The 15,306-nt window shown below is 36.5% G+C and overlaps 12 non-coding genes across 12 annotated transcripts; 6 read left to right on the plus strand and 6 right to left on the minus strand.

The window, feature by feature from the left end:
• The first annotated feature begins 307 nt into the window (after nucleotides 1–307).
• TRNAA-UGC (transfer RNA alanine (anticodon UGC)) lies at nucleotides 308–380 on the plus strand. Its single transcript has one exon. It is a non-coding gene; the product is annotated as a tRNA-Ala (tRNA).
• A 315-nt stretch (nucleotides 381–695) lies between these two features.
• Nucleotides 696–768, minus strand: TRNAA-AGC (transfer RNA alanine (anticodon AGC)). The gene has a single exon. It is a non-coding gene; the product is annotated as a tRNA-Ala (tRNA).
• A 2,193-nt stretch (nucleotides 769–2,961) lies between these two features.
• TRNAA-UGC (transfer RNA alanine (anticodon UGC)) lies at nucleotides 2,962–3,034 on the plus strand. The gene has a single exon. It is a non-coding gene; the product is annotated as a tRNA-Ala (tRNA).
• Nucleotides 3,035–3,349: 315 nt separating this feature from the next.
• TRNAA-AGC (transfer RNA alanine (anticodon AGC)) lies at nucleotides 3,350–3,422 on the minus strand. The gene has a single exon. It is a non-coding gene; the product is annotated as a tRNA-Ala (tRNA).
• A 2,192-nt stretch (nucleotides 3,423–5,614) lies between these two features.
• TRNAA-UGC (transfer RNA alanine (anticodon UGC)) lies at nucleotides 5,615–5,687 on the plus strand. The gene has a single exon. It is a non-coding gene; the product is annotated as a tRNA-Ala (tRNA).
• A 315-nt stretch (nucleotides 5,688–6,002) lies between these two features.
• TRNAA-AGC (transfer RNA alanine (anticodon AGC)) lies at nucleotides 6,003–6,075 on the minus strand. The gene has a single exon. It is a non-coding gene; the product is annotated as a tRNA-Ala (tRNA).
• A 2,194-nt stretch (nucleotides 6,076–8,269) lies between these two features.
• TRNAA-UGC (transfer RNA alanine (anticodon UGC)) lies at nucleotides 8,270–8,342 on the plus strand. Its single transcript has one exon. It is a non-coding gene; the product is annotated as a tRNA-Ala (tRNA).
• Nucleotides 8,343–8,657: 315 nt separating this feature from the next.
• Nucleotides 8,658–8,730, minus strand: TRNAA-AGC (transfer RNA alanine (anticodon AGC)). The gene has a single exon. It is a non-coding gene; the product is annotated as a tRNA-Ala (tRNA).
• A 2,194-nt stretch (nucleotides 8,731–10,924) lies between these two features.
• TRNAA-UGC (transfer RNA alanine (anticodon UGC)) lies at nucleotides 10,925–10,997 on the plus strand. The gene has a single exon. It is a non-coding gene; the product is annotated as a tRNA-Ala (tRNA).
• Nucleotides 10,998–11,312: 315 nt separating this feature from the next.
• On the minus strand, nucleotides 11,313–11,385 carry TRNAA-AGC (transfer RNA alanine (anticodon AGC)). Its single transcript has one exon. It is a non-coding gene; the product is annotated as a tRNA-Ala (tRNA).
• A 2,194-nt stretch (nucleotides 11,386–13,579) lies between these two features.
• On the plus strand, nucleotides 13,580–13,652 carry TRNAA-UGC (transfer RNA alanine (anticodon UGC)). Its single transcript has one exon. It is a non-coding gene; the product is annotated as a tRNA-Ala (tRNA).
• A 315-nt stretch (nucleotides 13,653–13,967) lies between these two features.
• Nucleotides 13,968–14,040, minus strand: TRNAA-AGC (transfer RNA alanine (anticodon AGC)). The gene has a single exon. It is a non-coding gene; the product is annotated as a tRNA-Ala (tRNA).
• Nucleotides 14,041–15,306: the final 1,266 nt, after the last annotated feature.

Below are 15,306 nucleotides of genomic sequence, written 5' to 3' on the forward strand. Positions count from 1 at the left end.
CTGTTGATCATTATATTTACAGTATTAAAAATTCTATTTGTTTAGTGCACTATCTGCCGCCAAAGAATTTGGCTTCCGTCGATCATGCACGCACTGCATACGTACCGAAACCGGTTCTGATTCCAGACACTTTCATTTATTCTCCCCTTTCTTCGAATGTGACCACAATCCGAGAATTTCCAAGCTTCACACCAAAACCGCATCGCTCAGCCGAAAACACGAAGATAATCGATAGCAACTGTGGAAACGTTACTTGGCAGTAGATAATGAAAGAATGCAAACGAACCGTAAAGGCGTTCTGAACGTCGGGGGCGTAGCTCAGATGGTAGAGCGCTCGCTTTGCATGCGAGAGGTACCGAGATCGATACTCGGCGCCTCCATTTAATAAAATTTTTTTTTTCTTTGCGCTTCGTAACACCTGGAGACTTGATACTCAAGTCCATCGCTGCTACCGACTTTATAGTGACGGTGTACTTGCACTTTGTTTGCGAAACGATAAGAATTTTGGCCAACCGAAAAGTTTCAAAGTTGCAAGACGGAAACGTTTCCAGCCACATGTATGACAGACAGAATACTCGATCTAAATTTCAGAAAGAAATATTTGCTAACTTTAGCAAAAATCTCGGAAGTATTTCGAGAATTCGATCATTTATACAATCGATATAATGGAATTTTAAACACTAAAAAAACGAGTGTGGAGACGCCGAGTATCGATCTCGGTACCTCTCGCATGCTAAGCGAGCGCTCTACCATCTGAGCTACGTTCCCAGCATCTAACTGGCTGAAATACCATCTGTAAACTGTTCACTCGATTGGCGTTTGTTAGGCAGTTGCGAACAAAAAACGTCACAGGTTCTAAAAGTAGGCTACGCGCGCTTTGCCATCGGCTGCAGGCGTCAATGAGAAACGCTTCGCCAACTGTTTTTTCCAAACACTTTCACTACAGCTTACAGAGACAAATCGGAGGTTTATAAAATTGGCAAAAGTCAATTTGCAGATAATAAGTGTCGTACACGACTTTCACTGTAATGAAGCGAAGTGTAAACCGATCCACAGATACGCGCGCGGTACTCGTCGTTAGCGTTTTTCAGAAGTGTGAAACGGAGAAACCAACTACTTTTTGTAATGCCGAAAAATTTATTCATTGCAAACGTTTGTAAAAATAACAGCGGCAGACGGAGACGCCGAGCGTCGATCTCTCGTGCAAAGTAAGTGCTCTACCGATGAAGCTACATCCCCGTTGCCCTAAGCCACCTGAAATTTCTTCCACATTCGAATTCACTGAAATACAAAAGTGAAAACTAACTACCAGAATGAACGAATTATTATAAAACGACAATCGAAAATTATCGGCGGAATAAAATTCGGCGCCTGCGGTTAAGTAAAAACTACTTTTGATGGGTTTAGCTCTGATTCTGTCTTTTTGTTTAAGTTAATATTAAAATTAAAAGCGACTCGGCAAACAAACAATAGGCGAAAAGTTCGCAACGATAGTCACAGTGACAGTTTGGAACGTTCTCCAACACATTTATTGATAAATCCAGGTTCAAAAAGTAAAACTCAACAAAAATATTCAAGTAAAGAAATCTATTGAAAGTTGTGGCATAATGCTGATTTGACGGATTTCTAGAAATAAACATGAAAATGAAGTGCACATTACATTACAGAACTACAACTACCGGATATTTTGAATAAAGCAAAATCGTCATGAAAATAAATAGGAGAAATAATAGAGATTATTAATTCAACGCAAAGAGTTTTCCATATTTTAAACTGATTTCGAATCGAACACTATATTCAACTGATTGCAATATGCCAAATAAGTTGAAAATATTGAAATTTATCTTAAAATGAATTTTTTATTATAATTAATTATGTCGAAGAACCTTATGATTACTCAGTGAGAAATTTCTAGATCAGTAATTCTACTTTTATTAGAATATCTGTACAGTATATTGTAAAGTCTGTCAAAATATTACTCACATTTATATCCGAAGCAATTATTTTGAAAAAACGAAGCAAGAAATCGCTAAAGTTTCTTTCTCATTCGAAAATCGTCACTTACAAAAAAGAAAGTAAAACAATGGAAAGATGTATTGTAGCCGATAATGTTAATTAAGTCGTGACGATAGTAAAATAAATATTTGATGTTTTTTTTAATTTAATGCGTATTTATTGATTTATTTCTGTTTTAATGATCCTTATTTTTTTAAAAAAACTCTTTCTACCGTTGGGAAACTAAAAGAGGCTTGTTAACGAAGTCCATTATAAATTCGGCTAAACTCAGAATAAAGCGCCGTTAGTGGGCGTTTTAGGAATTCCGTTACAAATTTTAAATTATATACAAACAGTTGGATCAATGGTTATATATATATTAATATAACACATACGTATGTGCATATATAAATTTATTTATATATGGATATTAAAATTAATAATGTCAGTGCGTGTCTTTTCGTTTATTTGAATGGAGCTGCAATCTGAAAAAATTGTAGACGTATAAATTTCAACTGTAATCCGTCCTTCCTAAATCTCGATCACGGAGTTCGACACATAGTGTTTAAAAACAAATATAGAAAGCGCAGAAGCAGGTTACACGTAATTCGGAAAATTGCCCTCTCCTTGAAAGCAGTTAGATAATGAACGGCAGGAATCTGTTGATCATTATATTTACAGTATTAAAAATTCTATTTGTTTAGTGCACTATCTGCCGCCAAAGAATTTGGCTTCCGTCGATCATGCACGCACTGCATACGTACCGAAACCGGTTCTGATTCCAGACACTTTCATTTATTCTCCCCTTTCTTCGAATGTGACCACAATCCGAGAATTTCCAAGCTTCACACCAAAACCGCATCGCTCAGCCGAAAACACGAAGATAATCGATAGCAACTGTGGAAACGTTACTTGGCAGTAGATAATGAAAGAATGCAAACGAACCGTAAAGGCGTTCTGAACGTCGGGGGCGTAGCTCAGATGGTAGAGCGCTCGCTTTGCATGCGAGAGGTACCGAGATCGATACTCGGCGCCTCCATTTAATAAAATTTTTTTTTTCTTTGCGCTTCGTAACACCTGGAGACTTGATACTCAAGTCCATCGCTGCTACCGACTTTATAGTGACGGTGTACTTGCACTTTGTTTGCGAAACGATAAGAATTTTGGCCAACCGAAAAGTTTCAAAGTTGCAAGACGGAAACGTTTCCAGCCACATGTATGACAGACAGAATACTCGATCTAAATTTCAGAAAGAAATATTTGCTAACTTTAGCAAAAATCTCGGAAGTATTTCGAGAATTCGATCATTTATACAATCGATATAATGGAATTTTAAACACTAAAAAAACGAGTGTGGAGACGCCGAGTATCGATCTCGGTACCTCTCGCATGCTAAGCGAGCGCTCTACCATCTGAGCTACGTCCCCAGCATCTAACTGGCTGAAATACCATCTGTAAACTGTTCACTCGATTGGCGTTTGTTAGGCAGTTGCGAACAAAAAACGTCACAGGTTCTAAAAGTAGGCTACGCGCGCTTTGCCATCGGCTGCAGGCGTCAATGAGAAACGCTTCGCCAACTGTTTTTTCCAAACACTTTCACTACAGCTTACAGAGACAAATCGGAGGTTTATAAAATTGGCAAAAGTCAATTTGCAGATAATAAGTGTCGTACACGACTTTCACTGTAATGAAGCGAAGTGTAAACCGATCCACAGATACGCGCGCGGTACTCGTCGTTAGCGTTTTTCAGAAGTGTGAAACGGAGAAACCAACTACTTTTTGTAATGCCGAAAAATTTATTCATTGCAAACGTTTGTAAAAATAACAGCGGCAGACGGAGACGCCGAGCGTCGATCTCTCGTGCAAAGTAAGTGCTCTACCGATGAAGCTACATCCCCGTTGCCCTAAGCCACCTGAAATTTCTTCCACATTCGAATTCACTGAAATACAAAAGTGAAAACTAACTACCAGAATGAACGAATTATTATAAAACGACAATCGAAAATTATCGGCGGAATAAAATTCGGCGCCTGCGGTTAAGTAAAAACTACTTTTGATGGGTTTAGCTCTGATTCTGTCTTTTTGTTTAAGTTAATATTAAAATTAAAAGCGACTCGGCAAACAAACAATAGGCGAAAAGTTCGCAACGATAGTCACAGTGACAGTTTGGAACGTTCTCCAACACATTTATTGATAAATCCAGGTTCAAAAAGTAAAACTCAACAAAAATATTCAAGTAAAGAAATCTATTGAAAGTTGTGGCATAATGCTGATTTGACGGATTTCTAGAAATAAACATGAAAATGAAGTGCACATTACATTACAGAACTACAACTACCGGATATTTTGAATAAAGCAAAATCGTCATGAAAATAAATAGGAGAAATAATAGAGATTATTAATTCAACGCAAAGAGTTTTCCATATTTTAAACTGATTTCGAATCGAACACTATATTCAACTGATTGCAATATGCCAAATAAGTTGAAAATATTGAAATTTATCTTAAAATGAATTTTTTATTATAATTAATTATGTCGAAGAACCTTATGATTACTCAGTGAGAAATTTCTAGATCAGTAATTCTACTTTTATTAGAATATCTGTACAGTATATTGTAAAGTCTGTCAAAATATTACTCACATTTATATCCGAAGCAATTATTTTGAAAAAACGAAGCAAGAAATCGCTAAAGTTTCTTTCTCATTCGAAAATCGTCACTTACAAAAAAGAAAGTAAAACAATGGAAAGATGTATTGTAGCCGATAATGTTAATTAAGTCGTGACGATAGTAAAATAAATATTTGATGTTTTTTTTAATTTAATGCGTATTTATTGATTTATTTCTGTTTTAATGATCCTTATTTTTTTAAAAAAACTCTTTCTACCGTTGGGAAACTAAAAGAGGCTTGTTAACGAAGTCCATTATAAATTCGGCTAAACTCAGAATAAAGCGCCGTTAGTGGGCGTTTTAGGAATTCCGTTACAAATTTTAAATTATATACAAACAGTTGGATCAATGGTATATATATATTAATATAACACATACGTATGTGCATATATAAATTTATTTATATATGGATATTAAAATTAATAATGTCAGTGCGTGTCTTTTCGTTTATTTGAATGGAGCTGCAATCTGAAAAAATTGTAGACGTATAAATTTCAACTGTAATCCGTCCTTCCTAAATCTCGATCACGGAGTTCGACACATAGTGTTTAAAAACAAATATAGAAAGCGCAGAAGCAGGTTACACGTAATTCGGAAAATTGCCCTCTCCTTGAAAGCAGTTAGATAATGAACGGCAGGAATCTGTTGATCATTATATTTACAGTATTAAAAATTCTATTTGTTTAGTGCACTATCTGCCGCCAAAGAATTTGGCTTCCGTCGATCATGCACGCACTGCATACGTACCGAAACCGGTTCTGATTCCAGACACTTTCATTTATTCTCCCCTTTCTTCGAATGTGACCACAATCCGAGAATTTCCAAGCTTCACACCAAAACCGCATCGCTCAGCCGAAAACACGAAGATAATCGATAGCAACTGTGGAAACGTTACTTGGCAGTAGATAATGAAAGAATGCAAACGAACCGTAAAGGCGTTCTGAACGTCGGGGGCGTAGCTCAGATGGTAGAGCGCTCGCTTTGCATGCGAGAGGTACCGAGATCGATACTCGGCGCCTCCATTTAATAAAATTTTTTTTTTCTTTGCGCTTCGTAACACCTGGAGACTTGATACTCAAGTCCATCGCTGCTACCGACTTTATAGTGACGGTGTACTTGCACTTTGTTTGCGAAACGATAAGAATTTTGGCCAACCGAAAAGTTTCAAAGTTGCAAGACGGAAACGTTTCCAGCCACATGTATGACAGACAGAATACTCGATCTAAATTTCAGACAGAAATATTTGCTAACTTTAGCAAAAATCTCGGAAGTATTTCGAGAATTCGATCATTTATACAATCGATATAATGGAATTTTAAACACTAAAAAAACGAGTGTGGAGACGCCGAGTATCGATCTCGGTACCTCTCGCATGCTAAGCGAGCGCTCTACCATCTGAGCTACGTCCCCAGCATCTAACTGGCTGAAATACCATCTGTAAACTGTTCACTCGATTGGCGTTTGTTAGGCAGTTGCGAACAAAAAACGTCACAGGTTCTAAAAGTAGGCTACGCGCGCTTTGCCATCGGCTGCAGGCGTCAATGAGAAACGCTTCGCCAACTGTTTTTTCCAAACACTTTCACTACAGCTTACAGAGACAAATCGGAGGTTTATAAAATTGGCAAAAGTCAATTTGCAGATAATAAGTGTCGTACACGACTTTCACTGTAATGAAGCGAAGTGTAAACCGATCCACAGATACGCGCGCGGTACTCGTCGTTAGCGTTTTTCAGAAGTGTGAAACGGAGAAACCAACTACTTTTTGTAATGCCGAAAAATTTATTCATTGCAAACGTTTGTAAAAATAACAGCGGCAGACGGAGACGCCGAGCGTCGATCTCTCGTGCAAAGTAAGTGCTCTACCGATGAAGCTACATCCCCGTTGCCCTAAGCCACCTGAAATTTCTTCCACATTCGAATTCACTGAAATACAAAAGTGAAAACTAACTACCAGAATGAACGAATTATTATAAAACGACAATCGAAAATTATCGGCGGAATAAAATTCGGCGCCTGCGGTTAAGTAAAAACTACTTTTGATGGGTTTAGCTCTGATTCTGTCTTTTTGTTTAAGTTAATATTAAAATTAAAAGCGACTCGGCAAACAAACAATAGGCGAAAAGTTCGCAACGATAGTCACAGTGACAGTTTGGAACGTTCTCCAACACATTTATTGATAAATCCAGGTTCAAAAAGTAAAACTCAACAAAAATATTCAAGTAAAGAAATCTATTGAAAGTTGTGGCATAATGCTGATTTGACGGATTTCTAGAAATAAACATGAAAATGAAGTGCACATTACATTACAGAACTACAACTACCGGATATTTTGAATAAAGCAAAATCGTCATGAAAATAAATAGGAGAAATAATAGAGATTATTAATTCAACGCAAAGAGTTTTCCATATTTTAAACTGATTTCGAATCGAACACTATATTCAACTGATTGCAATATGCCAAATAAGTTGAAAATATTGAAATTTATCTTAAAATGAATTTTTTATTATAATTAATTATGTCGAAGAACCTTATGATTACTCAGTGAGAAATTTCTAGATCAGTAATTCTACTTTTATTAGAATATCTGTACAGTATATTGTAAAGTCTGTCAAAATATTACTCACATTTATATCCGAAGCAATTATTTTGAAAAAACGAAGCAAGAAATCGCTAAAGTTTCTTTCTCATTCGAAAATCGTCACTTACAAAAAAGAAAGTAAAACAATGGAAAGATGTATTGTAGCCGATAATGTTAATTAAGTCGTGACGATAGTAAAATAAATATTTGATGTTTTTTTTAATTTAATGCGTATTTATTGATTTATTTCTGTTTTAATGATCCTTATTTTTTTAAAAAAACTCTTTCTACCGTTGGGAAACTAAAAGAGGCTTGTTAACGAAGTCCATTATAAATTCGGCTAAACTCAGAATAAAGCGCCGTTAGTGGGCGTTTTAGGAATTCCGTTACAAATTTTAAATTATATACAAACAGTTGGATCAATGGTGTATATATATATTAATATAACACATACGTATGTGCATATATAAATTTATTTATATATGGATATTAAAATTAATAATGTCAGTGCGTGTCTTTTCGTTTATTTGAATGGAGCTGCAATCTGAAAAAATTGTAGACGTATAAATTTCAACTGTAATCCGTCCTTCCTAAATCTCGATCACGGAGTTCGACACATAGTGTTTAAAAACAAATATAGAAAGCGCAGAAGCAGGTTACACGTAATTCGGAAAATTGCCCTCTCCTTGAAAGCAGTTAGATAATGAACGGCAGGAATCTGTTGATCATTATATTTACAGTATTAAAAATTCTATTTGTTTAGTGCACTATCTGCCGCCAAAGAATTTGGCTTCCGTCGATCATGCACGCACTGCATACGTACCGAAACCGGTTCTGATTCCAGACACTTTCATTTATTCTCCCCTTTCTTCGAATGTGACCACAATCCGAGAATTTCCAAGCTTCACACCAAAACCGCATCGCTCAGCCGAAAACACGAAGATAATCGATAGCAACTGTGGAAACGTTACTTGGCAGTAGATAATGAAAGAATGCAAACGAACCGTAAAGGCGTTCTGAACGTCGGGGGCGTAGCTCAGATGGTAGAGCGCTCGCTTTGCATGCGAGAGGTACCGAGATCGATACTCGGCGCCTCCATTTAATAAAATTTTTTTTTTCTTTGCGCTTCGTAACACCTGGAGACTTGATACTCAAGTCCATCGCTGCTACCGACTTTATAGTGACGGTGTACTTGCACTTTGTTTGCGAAACGATAAGAATTTTGGCCAACCGAAAAGTTTCAAAGTTGCAAGACGGAAACGTTTCCAGCCACATGTATGACAGACAGAATACTCGATCTAAATTTCAGACAGAAATATTTGCTAACTTTAGCAAAAATCTCGGAAGTATTTCGAGAATTCGATCATTTATACAATCGATATAATGGAATTTTAAACACTAAAAAAACGAGTGTGGAGACGCCGAGTATCGATCTCGGTACCTCTCGCATGCTAAGCGAGCGCTCTACCATCTGAGCTACGTCCCCAGCATCTAACTGGCTGAAATACCATCTGTAAACTGTTCACTCGATTGGCGTTTGTTAGGCAGTTGCGAACGAAGAACGTCACAGGTTCTAAAAGTAGGCTACGCGCGCTTTGCCATCGGCTGCAGGCGTCAATGAGAAACGCTTCGCCAACTGTTTTTTCCAAACACTTTCACTACAGCTTACAGAGACAAATCGGAGGTTTATAAAATTGGCAAAAGTCAATTTGCAGATAATAAGTGTCGTACACGACTTTCACTGTAATGAAGCGAAGTGTAAACCGATCCACAGATACGCGCGCGGTACTCGTCGTTAGCGTTTTTCAGAAGTGTGAAACGGAGAAACCAACTACTTTTTGTAATGCCGAAAAATTTATTCATTGCAAACGTTTGTAAAAATAACAGCGGCAGACGGAGACGCCGAGCGTCGATCTCTCGTGCAAAGTAAGTGCTCTACCGATGAAGCTACATCCCCGTTGCCCTAAGCCACCTGAAATTTCTTCCACATTCGAATTCACTGAAATACAAAAGTGAAAACTAACTACCAGAATGAACGAATTATTATAAAACGACAATCGAAAATTATCGGCGGAATAAAATTCGGCGCCTGCGGTTAAGTAAAAACTACTTTTGATGGGTTTAGCTCTGATTCTGTCTTTTTGTTTAAGTTAATATTAAAATTAAAAGCGACTCGGCAAACAAACAATAGGCGAAAAGTTCGCAACGATAGTCACAGTGACAGTTTGGAACGTTCTCCAACACATTTATTGATAAATCCAGGTTCAAAAAGTAAAACTCAACAAAAATATTCAAGTAAAGAAATCTATTGAAAGTTGTGGCATAATGCTGATTTGACGGATTTCTAGAAATAAACATGAAAATGAAGTGCACATTACATTACAGAACTACAACTACCGGATATTTTGAATAAAGCAAAATCGTCATGAAAATAAATAGGAGAAATAATAGAGATTATTAATTCAACGCAAAGAGTTTTCCATATTTTAAACTGATTTCGAATCGAACACTATATTCAACTGATTGCAATATGCCAAATAAGTTGAAAATATTGAAATTTATCTTAAAATGAATTTTTTATTATAATTAATTATGTCGAAGAACCTTATGATTACTCAGTGAGAAATTTCTAGATCAGTAATTCTACTTTTATTAGAATATCTGTACAGTATATTGTAAAGTCTGTCAAAATATTACTCACATTTATATCCGAAGCAATTATTTTGAAAAAACGAAGCAAGAAATCGCTAAAGTTTCTTTCTCATTCGAAAATCGTCACTTACAAAAAAGAAAGTAAAACAATGGAAAGATGTATTGTAGCCGATAATGTTAATTAAGTCGTGACGATAGTAAAATAAATATTTGATGTTTTTTTTAATTTAATGCGTATTTATTGATTTATTTCTGTTTTAATGATCCTTATTTTTTTAAAAAAACTCTTTCTACCGTTGGGAAACTAAAAGAGGCTTGTTAACGAAGTCCATTATAAATTCGGCTAAACTCAGAATAAAGCGCCGTTAGTGGGCGTTTTAGGAATTCCGTTACAAATTTTAAATTATATACAAACAGTTGGATCAATGGTGTATATATATATTAATATAACACATACGTATGTGCATATATAAATTTATTTATATATGGATATTAAAATTAATAATGTCAGTGCGTGTCTTTTCGTTTATTTGAATGGAGCTGCAATCTGAAAAAATTGTAGACGTATAAATTTCAACTGTAATCCGTCCTTCCTAAATCTCGATCACGGAGTTCGACACATAGTGTTTAAAAACAAATATAGAAAGCGCAGAAGCAGGTTACACGTAATTCGGAAAATTGCCCTCTCCTTGAAAGCAGTTAGATAATGAACGGCAGGAATCTGTTGATCATTATATTTACAGTATTAAAAATTCTATTTGTTTAGTGCACTATCTGCCGCCAAAGAATTTGGCTTCCGTCGATCATGCACGCACTGCATACGTACCGAAACCGGTTCTGATTCCAGACACTTTCATTTATTCTCCCCTTTCTTCGAATGTGACCACAATCCGAGAATTTCCAAGCTTCACACCAAAACCGCATCGCTCAGCCGAAAACACGAAGATAATCGATAGCAACTGTGGAAACGTTACTTGGCAGTAGATAATGAAAGAATGCAAACGAACCGTAAAGGCGTTCTGAACGTCGGGGGCGTAGCTCAGATGGTAGAGCGCTCGCTTTGCATGCGAGAGGTACCGAGATCGATACTCGGCGCCTCCATTTAATAAAATTTTTTTTTTCTTTGCGCTTCGTAACACCTGGAGACTTGATACTCAAGTCCATCGCTGCTACCGACTTTATAGTGACGGTGTACTTGCACTTTGTTTGCGAAACGATAAGAATTTTGGCCAACCGAAAAGTTTCAAAGTTGCAAGACGGAAACGTTTCCAGCCACATGTATGACAGACAGAATACTCGATCTAAATTTCAGACAGAAATATTTGCTAACTTTAGCAAAAATCTCGGAAGTATTTCGAGAATTCGATCATTTATACAATCGATATAATGGAATTTTAAACACTAAAAAAACGAGTGTGGAGACGCCGAGTATCGATCTCGGTACCTCTCGCATGCTAAGCGAGCGCTCTACCATCTGAGCTACGTCCCCAGCATCTAACTGGCTGAAATACCATCTGTAAACTGTTCACTCGATTGGCGTTTGTTAGGCAGTTGCGAACGAAGAACGTCACAGGTTCTAAAAGTAGGCTACGCGCGCTTTGCCATCGGCTGCAGGCGTCAATGAGAAACGCTTCGCCAACTGTTTTTTCCAAACACTTTCACTACAGCTTACAGAGACAAATCGGAGGTTTATAAAATTGGCAAAAGTCAATTTGCAGATAATAAGTGTCGTACACGACTTTCACTGTAATGAAGCGAAGTGTAAACCGATCCACAGATACGCGCGCGGTACTCGTCGTTAGCGTTTTTCAGAAGTGTGAAACGGAGAAACCAACTACTTTTTGTAATGCCGAAAAATTTATTCATTGCAAACGTTTGTAAAAATAACAGCGGCAGACGGAGACGCCGAGCGTCGATCTCTCGTGCAAAGTAAGTGCTCTACCGATGAAGCTACATCCCCGTTGCCCTAAGCCACCTGAAATTTCTTCCACATTCGAATTCACTGAAATACAAAAGTGAAAACTAACTACCAGAATGAACGAATTATTATAAAACGACAATCGAAAATTATCGGCGGAATAAAATTCGGCGCCTGCGGTTAAGTAAAAACTACTTTTGATGGGTTTAGCTCTGATTCTGTCTTTTTGTTTAAGTTAATATTAAAATTAAAAGCGACTCGGCAAACAAACAATAGGCGAAAAGTTCGCAACGATAGTCACAGTGACAGTTTGGAACGTTCTCCAACACATTTATTGATAAATCCAGGTTCAAAAAGTAAAACTCAACAAAAATATTCAAGTAAAGAAATCTATTGAAAGTTGTGGCATAATGCTGATTTGACGGATTTCTAGAAATAAACATGAAAATGAAGTGCACATTACATTACAGAACTACAACTACCGGATATTTTGAATAAAGCAAAATCGTCATGAAAATAAATAGGAGAAATAATAGAGATTATTAATTCAACGCAAAGAGTTTTCCATATTTTAAACTGATTTCGAATCGAACACTATATTCAACTGATTGCAATATGCCAAATAAGTTGAAAATATTGAAATTTATCTTAAAATGAATTTTTTATTATAATTAATTATGTCGAAGAACCTTATGATTACTCAGTGAGAAATTTCTAGATCAGTAATTCTACTTTTATTAGAATATCTGTACAGTATATTGTAAAGTCTGTCAAAATATTACTCACATTTATATCCGAAGCAATTATTTTGAAAAAACGAAGCAAGAAATCGCTAAAGTTTCTTTCTCATTCGAAAATCGTCACTTACAAAAAAGAAAGTAAAACAATGGAAAGATGTATTGTAGCCGATAATGTTAATTAAGTCGTGACGATAGTAAAATAAATATTTGATGTTTTTTTTAATTTAATGCGTATTTATTGATTTATTTCTGTTTTAATGATCCTTATTTTTTTAAAAAAACTCTTTCTACCGTTGGGAAACTAAAAGAGGCTTGTTAACGAAGTCCATTATAAATTCGGCTAAACTCAGAATAAAGCGCCGTTAGTGGGCGTTTTAGGAATTCCGTTACAAATTTTAAATTATATACAAACAGTTGGATCAATGGTGTATATATATATTAATATAACACATACGTATGTGCATATATAAATTTATTTATATATGGATATTAAAATTAATAATGTCAGTGCGTGTCTTTTCGTTTATTTGAATGGAGCTGCAATCTGAAAAAATTGTAGACGTATAAATTTCAACTGTAATCCGTCCTTCCTAAATCTCGATCACGGAGTTCGACACATAGTGTTTAAAAACAAATATAGAAAGCGCAGAAGCAGGTTACACGTAATTCGGAAAATTGCCCTCTCCTTGAAAGCAGTTAGATAATGAACGGCAGGAATCTGTTGATCATTATATTTACAGTATTAAAAATTCTATTTGTTTAGTGCACTATCTGCCGCCAAAGAATTTGGCTTCCGTCGATCATGCACGCACTGCATACGTACCGAAACCGGTTCTGATTCCAGACACTTTCATTTATTCTCCCCTTTCTTCGAATGTGACCACAATCCGAGAATTTCCAAGCTTCACACCAAAACCGCATCGCTCAGCCGAAAACACGAAGATAATCGATAGCAACTGTGGAAACGTTACTTGGCAGTAGATAATGAAAGAATGCAAACGAACCGTAAAGGCGTTCTGAACGTCGGGGGCGTAGCTCAGATGGTAGAGCGCTCGCTTTGCATGCGAGAGGTACCGAGATCGATACTCGGCGCCTCCATTTAATAAAATTTTTTTTTTCTTTGCGCTTCGTAACACCTGGAGACTTGATACTCAAGTCCATCGCTGCTACCGACTTTATAGTGACGGTGTACTTGCACTTTGTTTGCGAAACGATAAGAATTTTGGCCAACCGAAAAGTTTCAAAGTTGCAAGACGGAAACGTTTCCAGCCACATGTATGACAGACAGAATACTCGATCTAAATTTCAGACAGAAATATTTGCTAACTTTAGCAAAAATCTCGGAAGTATTTCGAGAATTCGATCATTTATACAATCGATATAATGGAATTTTAAACACTAAAAAAACGAGTGTGGAGACGCCGAGTATCGATCTCGGTACCTCTCGCATGCTAAGCGAGCGCTCTACCATCTGAGCTACGTCCCCGGCATCTAACTGGCTGAAATACCATCTGTAAACTGTTCACTCGATTGGCGTTTGTTAGGCAGTTGCGAACGAAGAACGTCACAGGTTCTAAAAGTAGGCTACGCGCGCTTTGCCATCGGCTGCAGGCGTCAATGAGAAACGCTTCGCCAACTGTTTTTTCCAAACACTTTCACTACAGCTTACAGAGACAAATCGGAGGTTTATAAAATTGGCAAAAGTCAATTTGCAGATAATAAGTGTCGTACACGACTTTCACTGTAATGAAGCGAAGTGTAAACCGATCCACAGATACGCGCGCGGTACTCGTCGTTAGCGTTTTTCAGAAGTGTGAAACGGAGAAACCAACTACTTTTTGTAATGCCGAAAAATTTATTCATTGCAAACGTTTGTAAAAATAACAGCGGCAGACGGAGACGCCGAGCGTCGATCTCTCGTGCAAAGTAAGTGCTCTACCGATGAAGCTACATCCCCGTTGCCCTAAGCCACCTGAAATTTCTTCCACATTCGAATTCACTGAAATACAAAAGTGAAAACTAACTACCAGAATGAACGAATTATTATAAAACGACAATCGAAAATTATCGGCGGAATAAAATTCGGCGCCTGCGGTTAAGTAAAAACTACTTTTGATGGGTTTAGCTCTGATTCTGTCTTTTTGTTTAAGTTAATATTAAAATTAAAAGCGACTCGGCAAACAAACAATAGGCGAAAAGTTCGCAACGATAGTCACAGTGACAGTTTGGAACGTTCTCCAACACATTTATTGATAAATCCAGGTTCAAAAAGTAAAACTCAACAAAAATATTCAAGTAAAGAAATCTATTGAAAGTTGTGGCATAATGCTGATTTGACGGATTTCTAGAAATAAACATGAAAATGAAGTGCACATTACATTACAGAACTACAACTACCGGATATTTTGAATAAAGCAAAATCGTCATGAAAATAAATAGGAGAAATAATAGAGATTATTAATTCAACGCAAAGAGTTTTCCATATTTTAAACTGATTTCGAATCGAACACTATATTCAACTGATTGCAATATGCCAAATAAGTTGAAAATATTGAAATTTATCTTAAAATGAATTTTTTATTATAATTAATTATGTCGAAGAACCTTATGATTACTCAGTGAGAAATTTCTAGATCAGTAATTCTACTTTTATTAGAATATCTGTACAGTATATTGTAAAGTCTGTCAAAATATTACTCACATTTATATCCGAAGCAATTATTTTGAAAAAACGAAGCAAGAAATCGCTAAA

Source organism: Centruroides vittatus, unplaced genomic scaffold (assembly GCF_030686945.1).
Source record: "Centruroides vittatus isolate TY-2023 unplaced genomic scaffold, ASM3068694v2 contig_905, whole genome shotgun sequence".
Lineage (NCBI taxonomy): Eukaryota > Metazoa > Arthropoda > Arachnida > Scorpiones > Buthidae > Centruroides > Centruroides vittatus.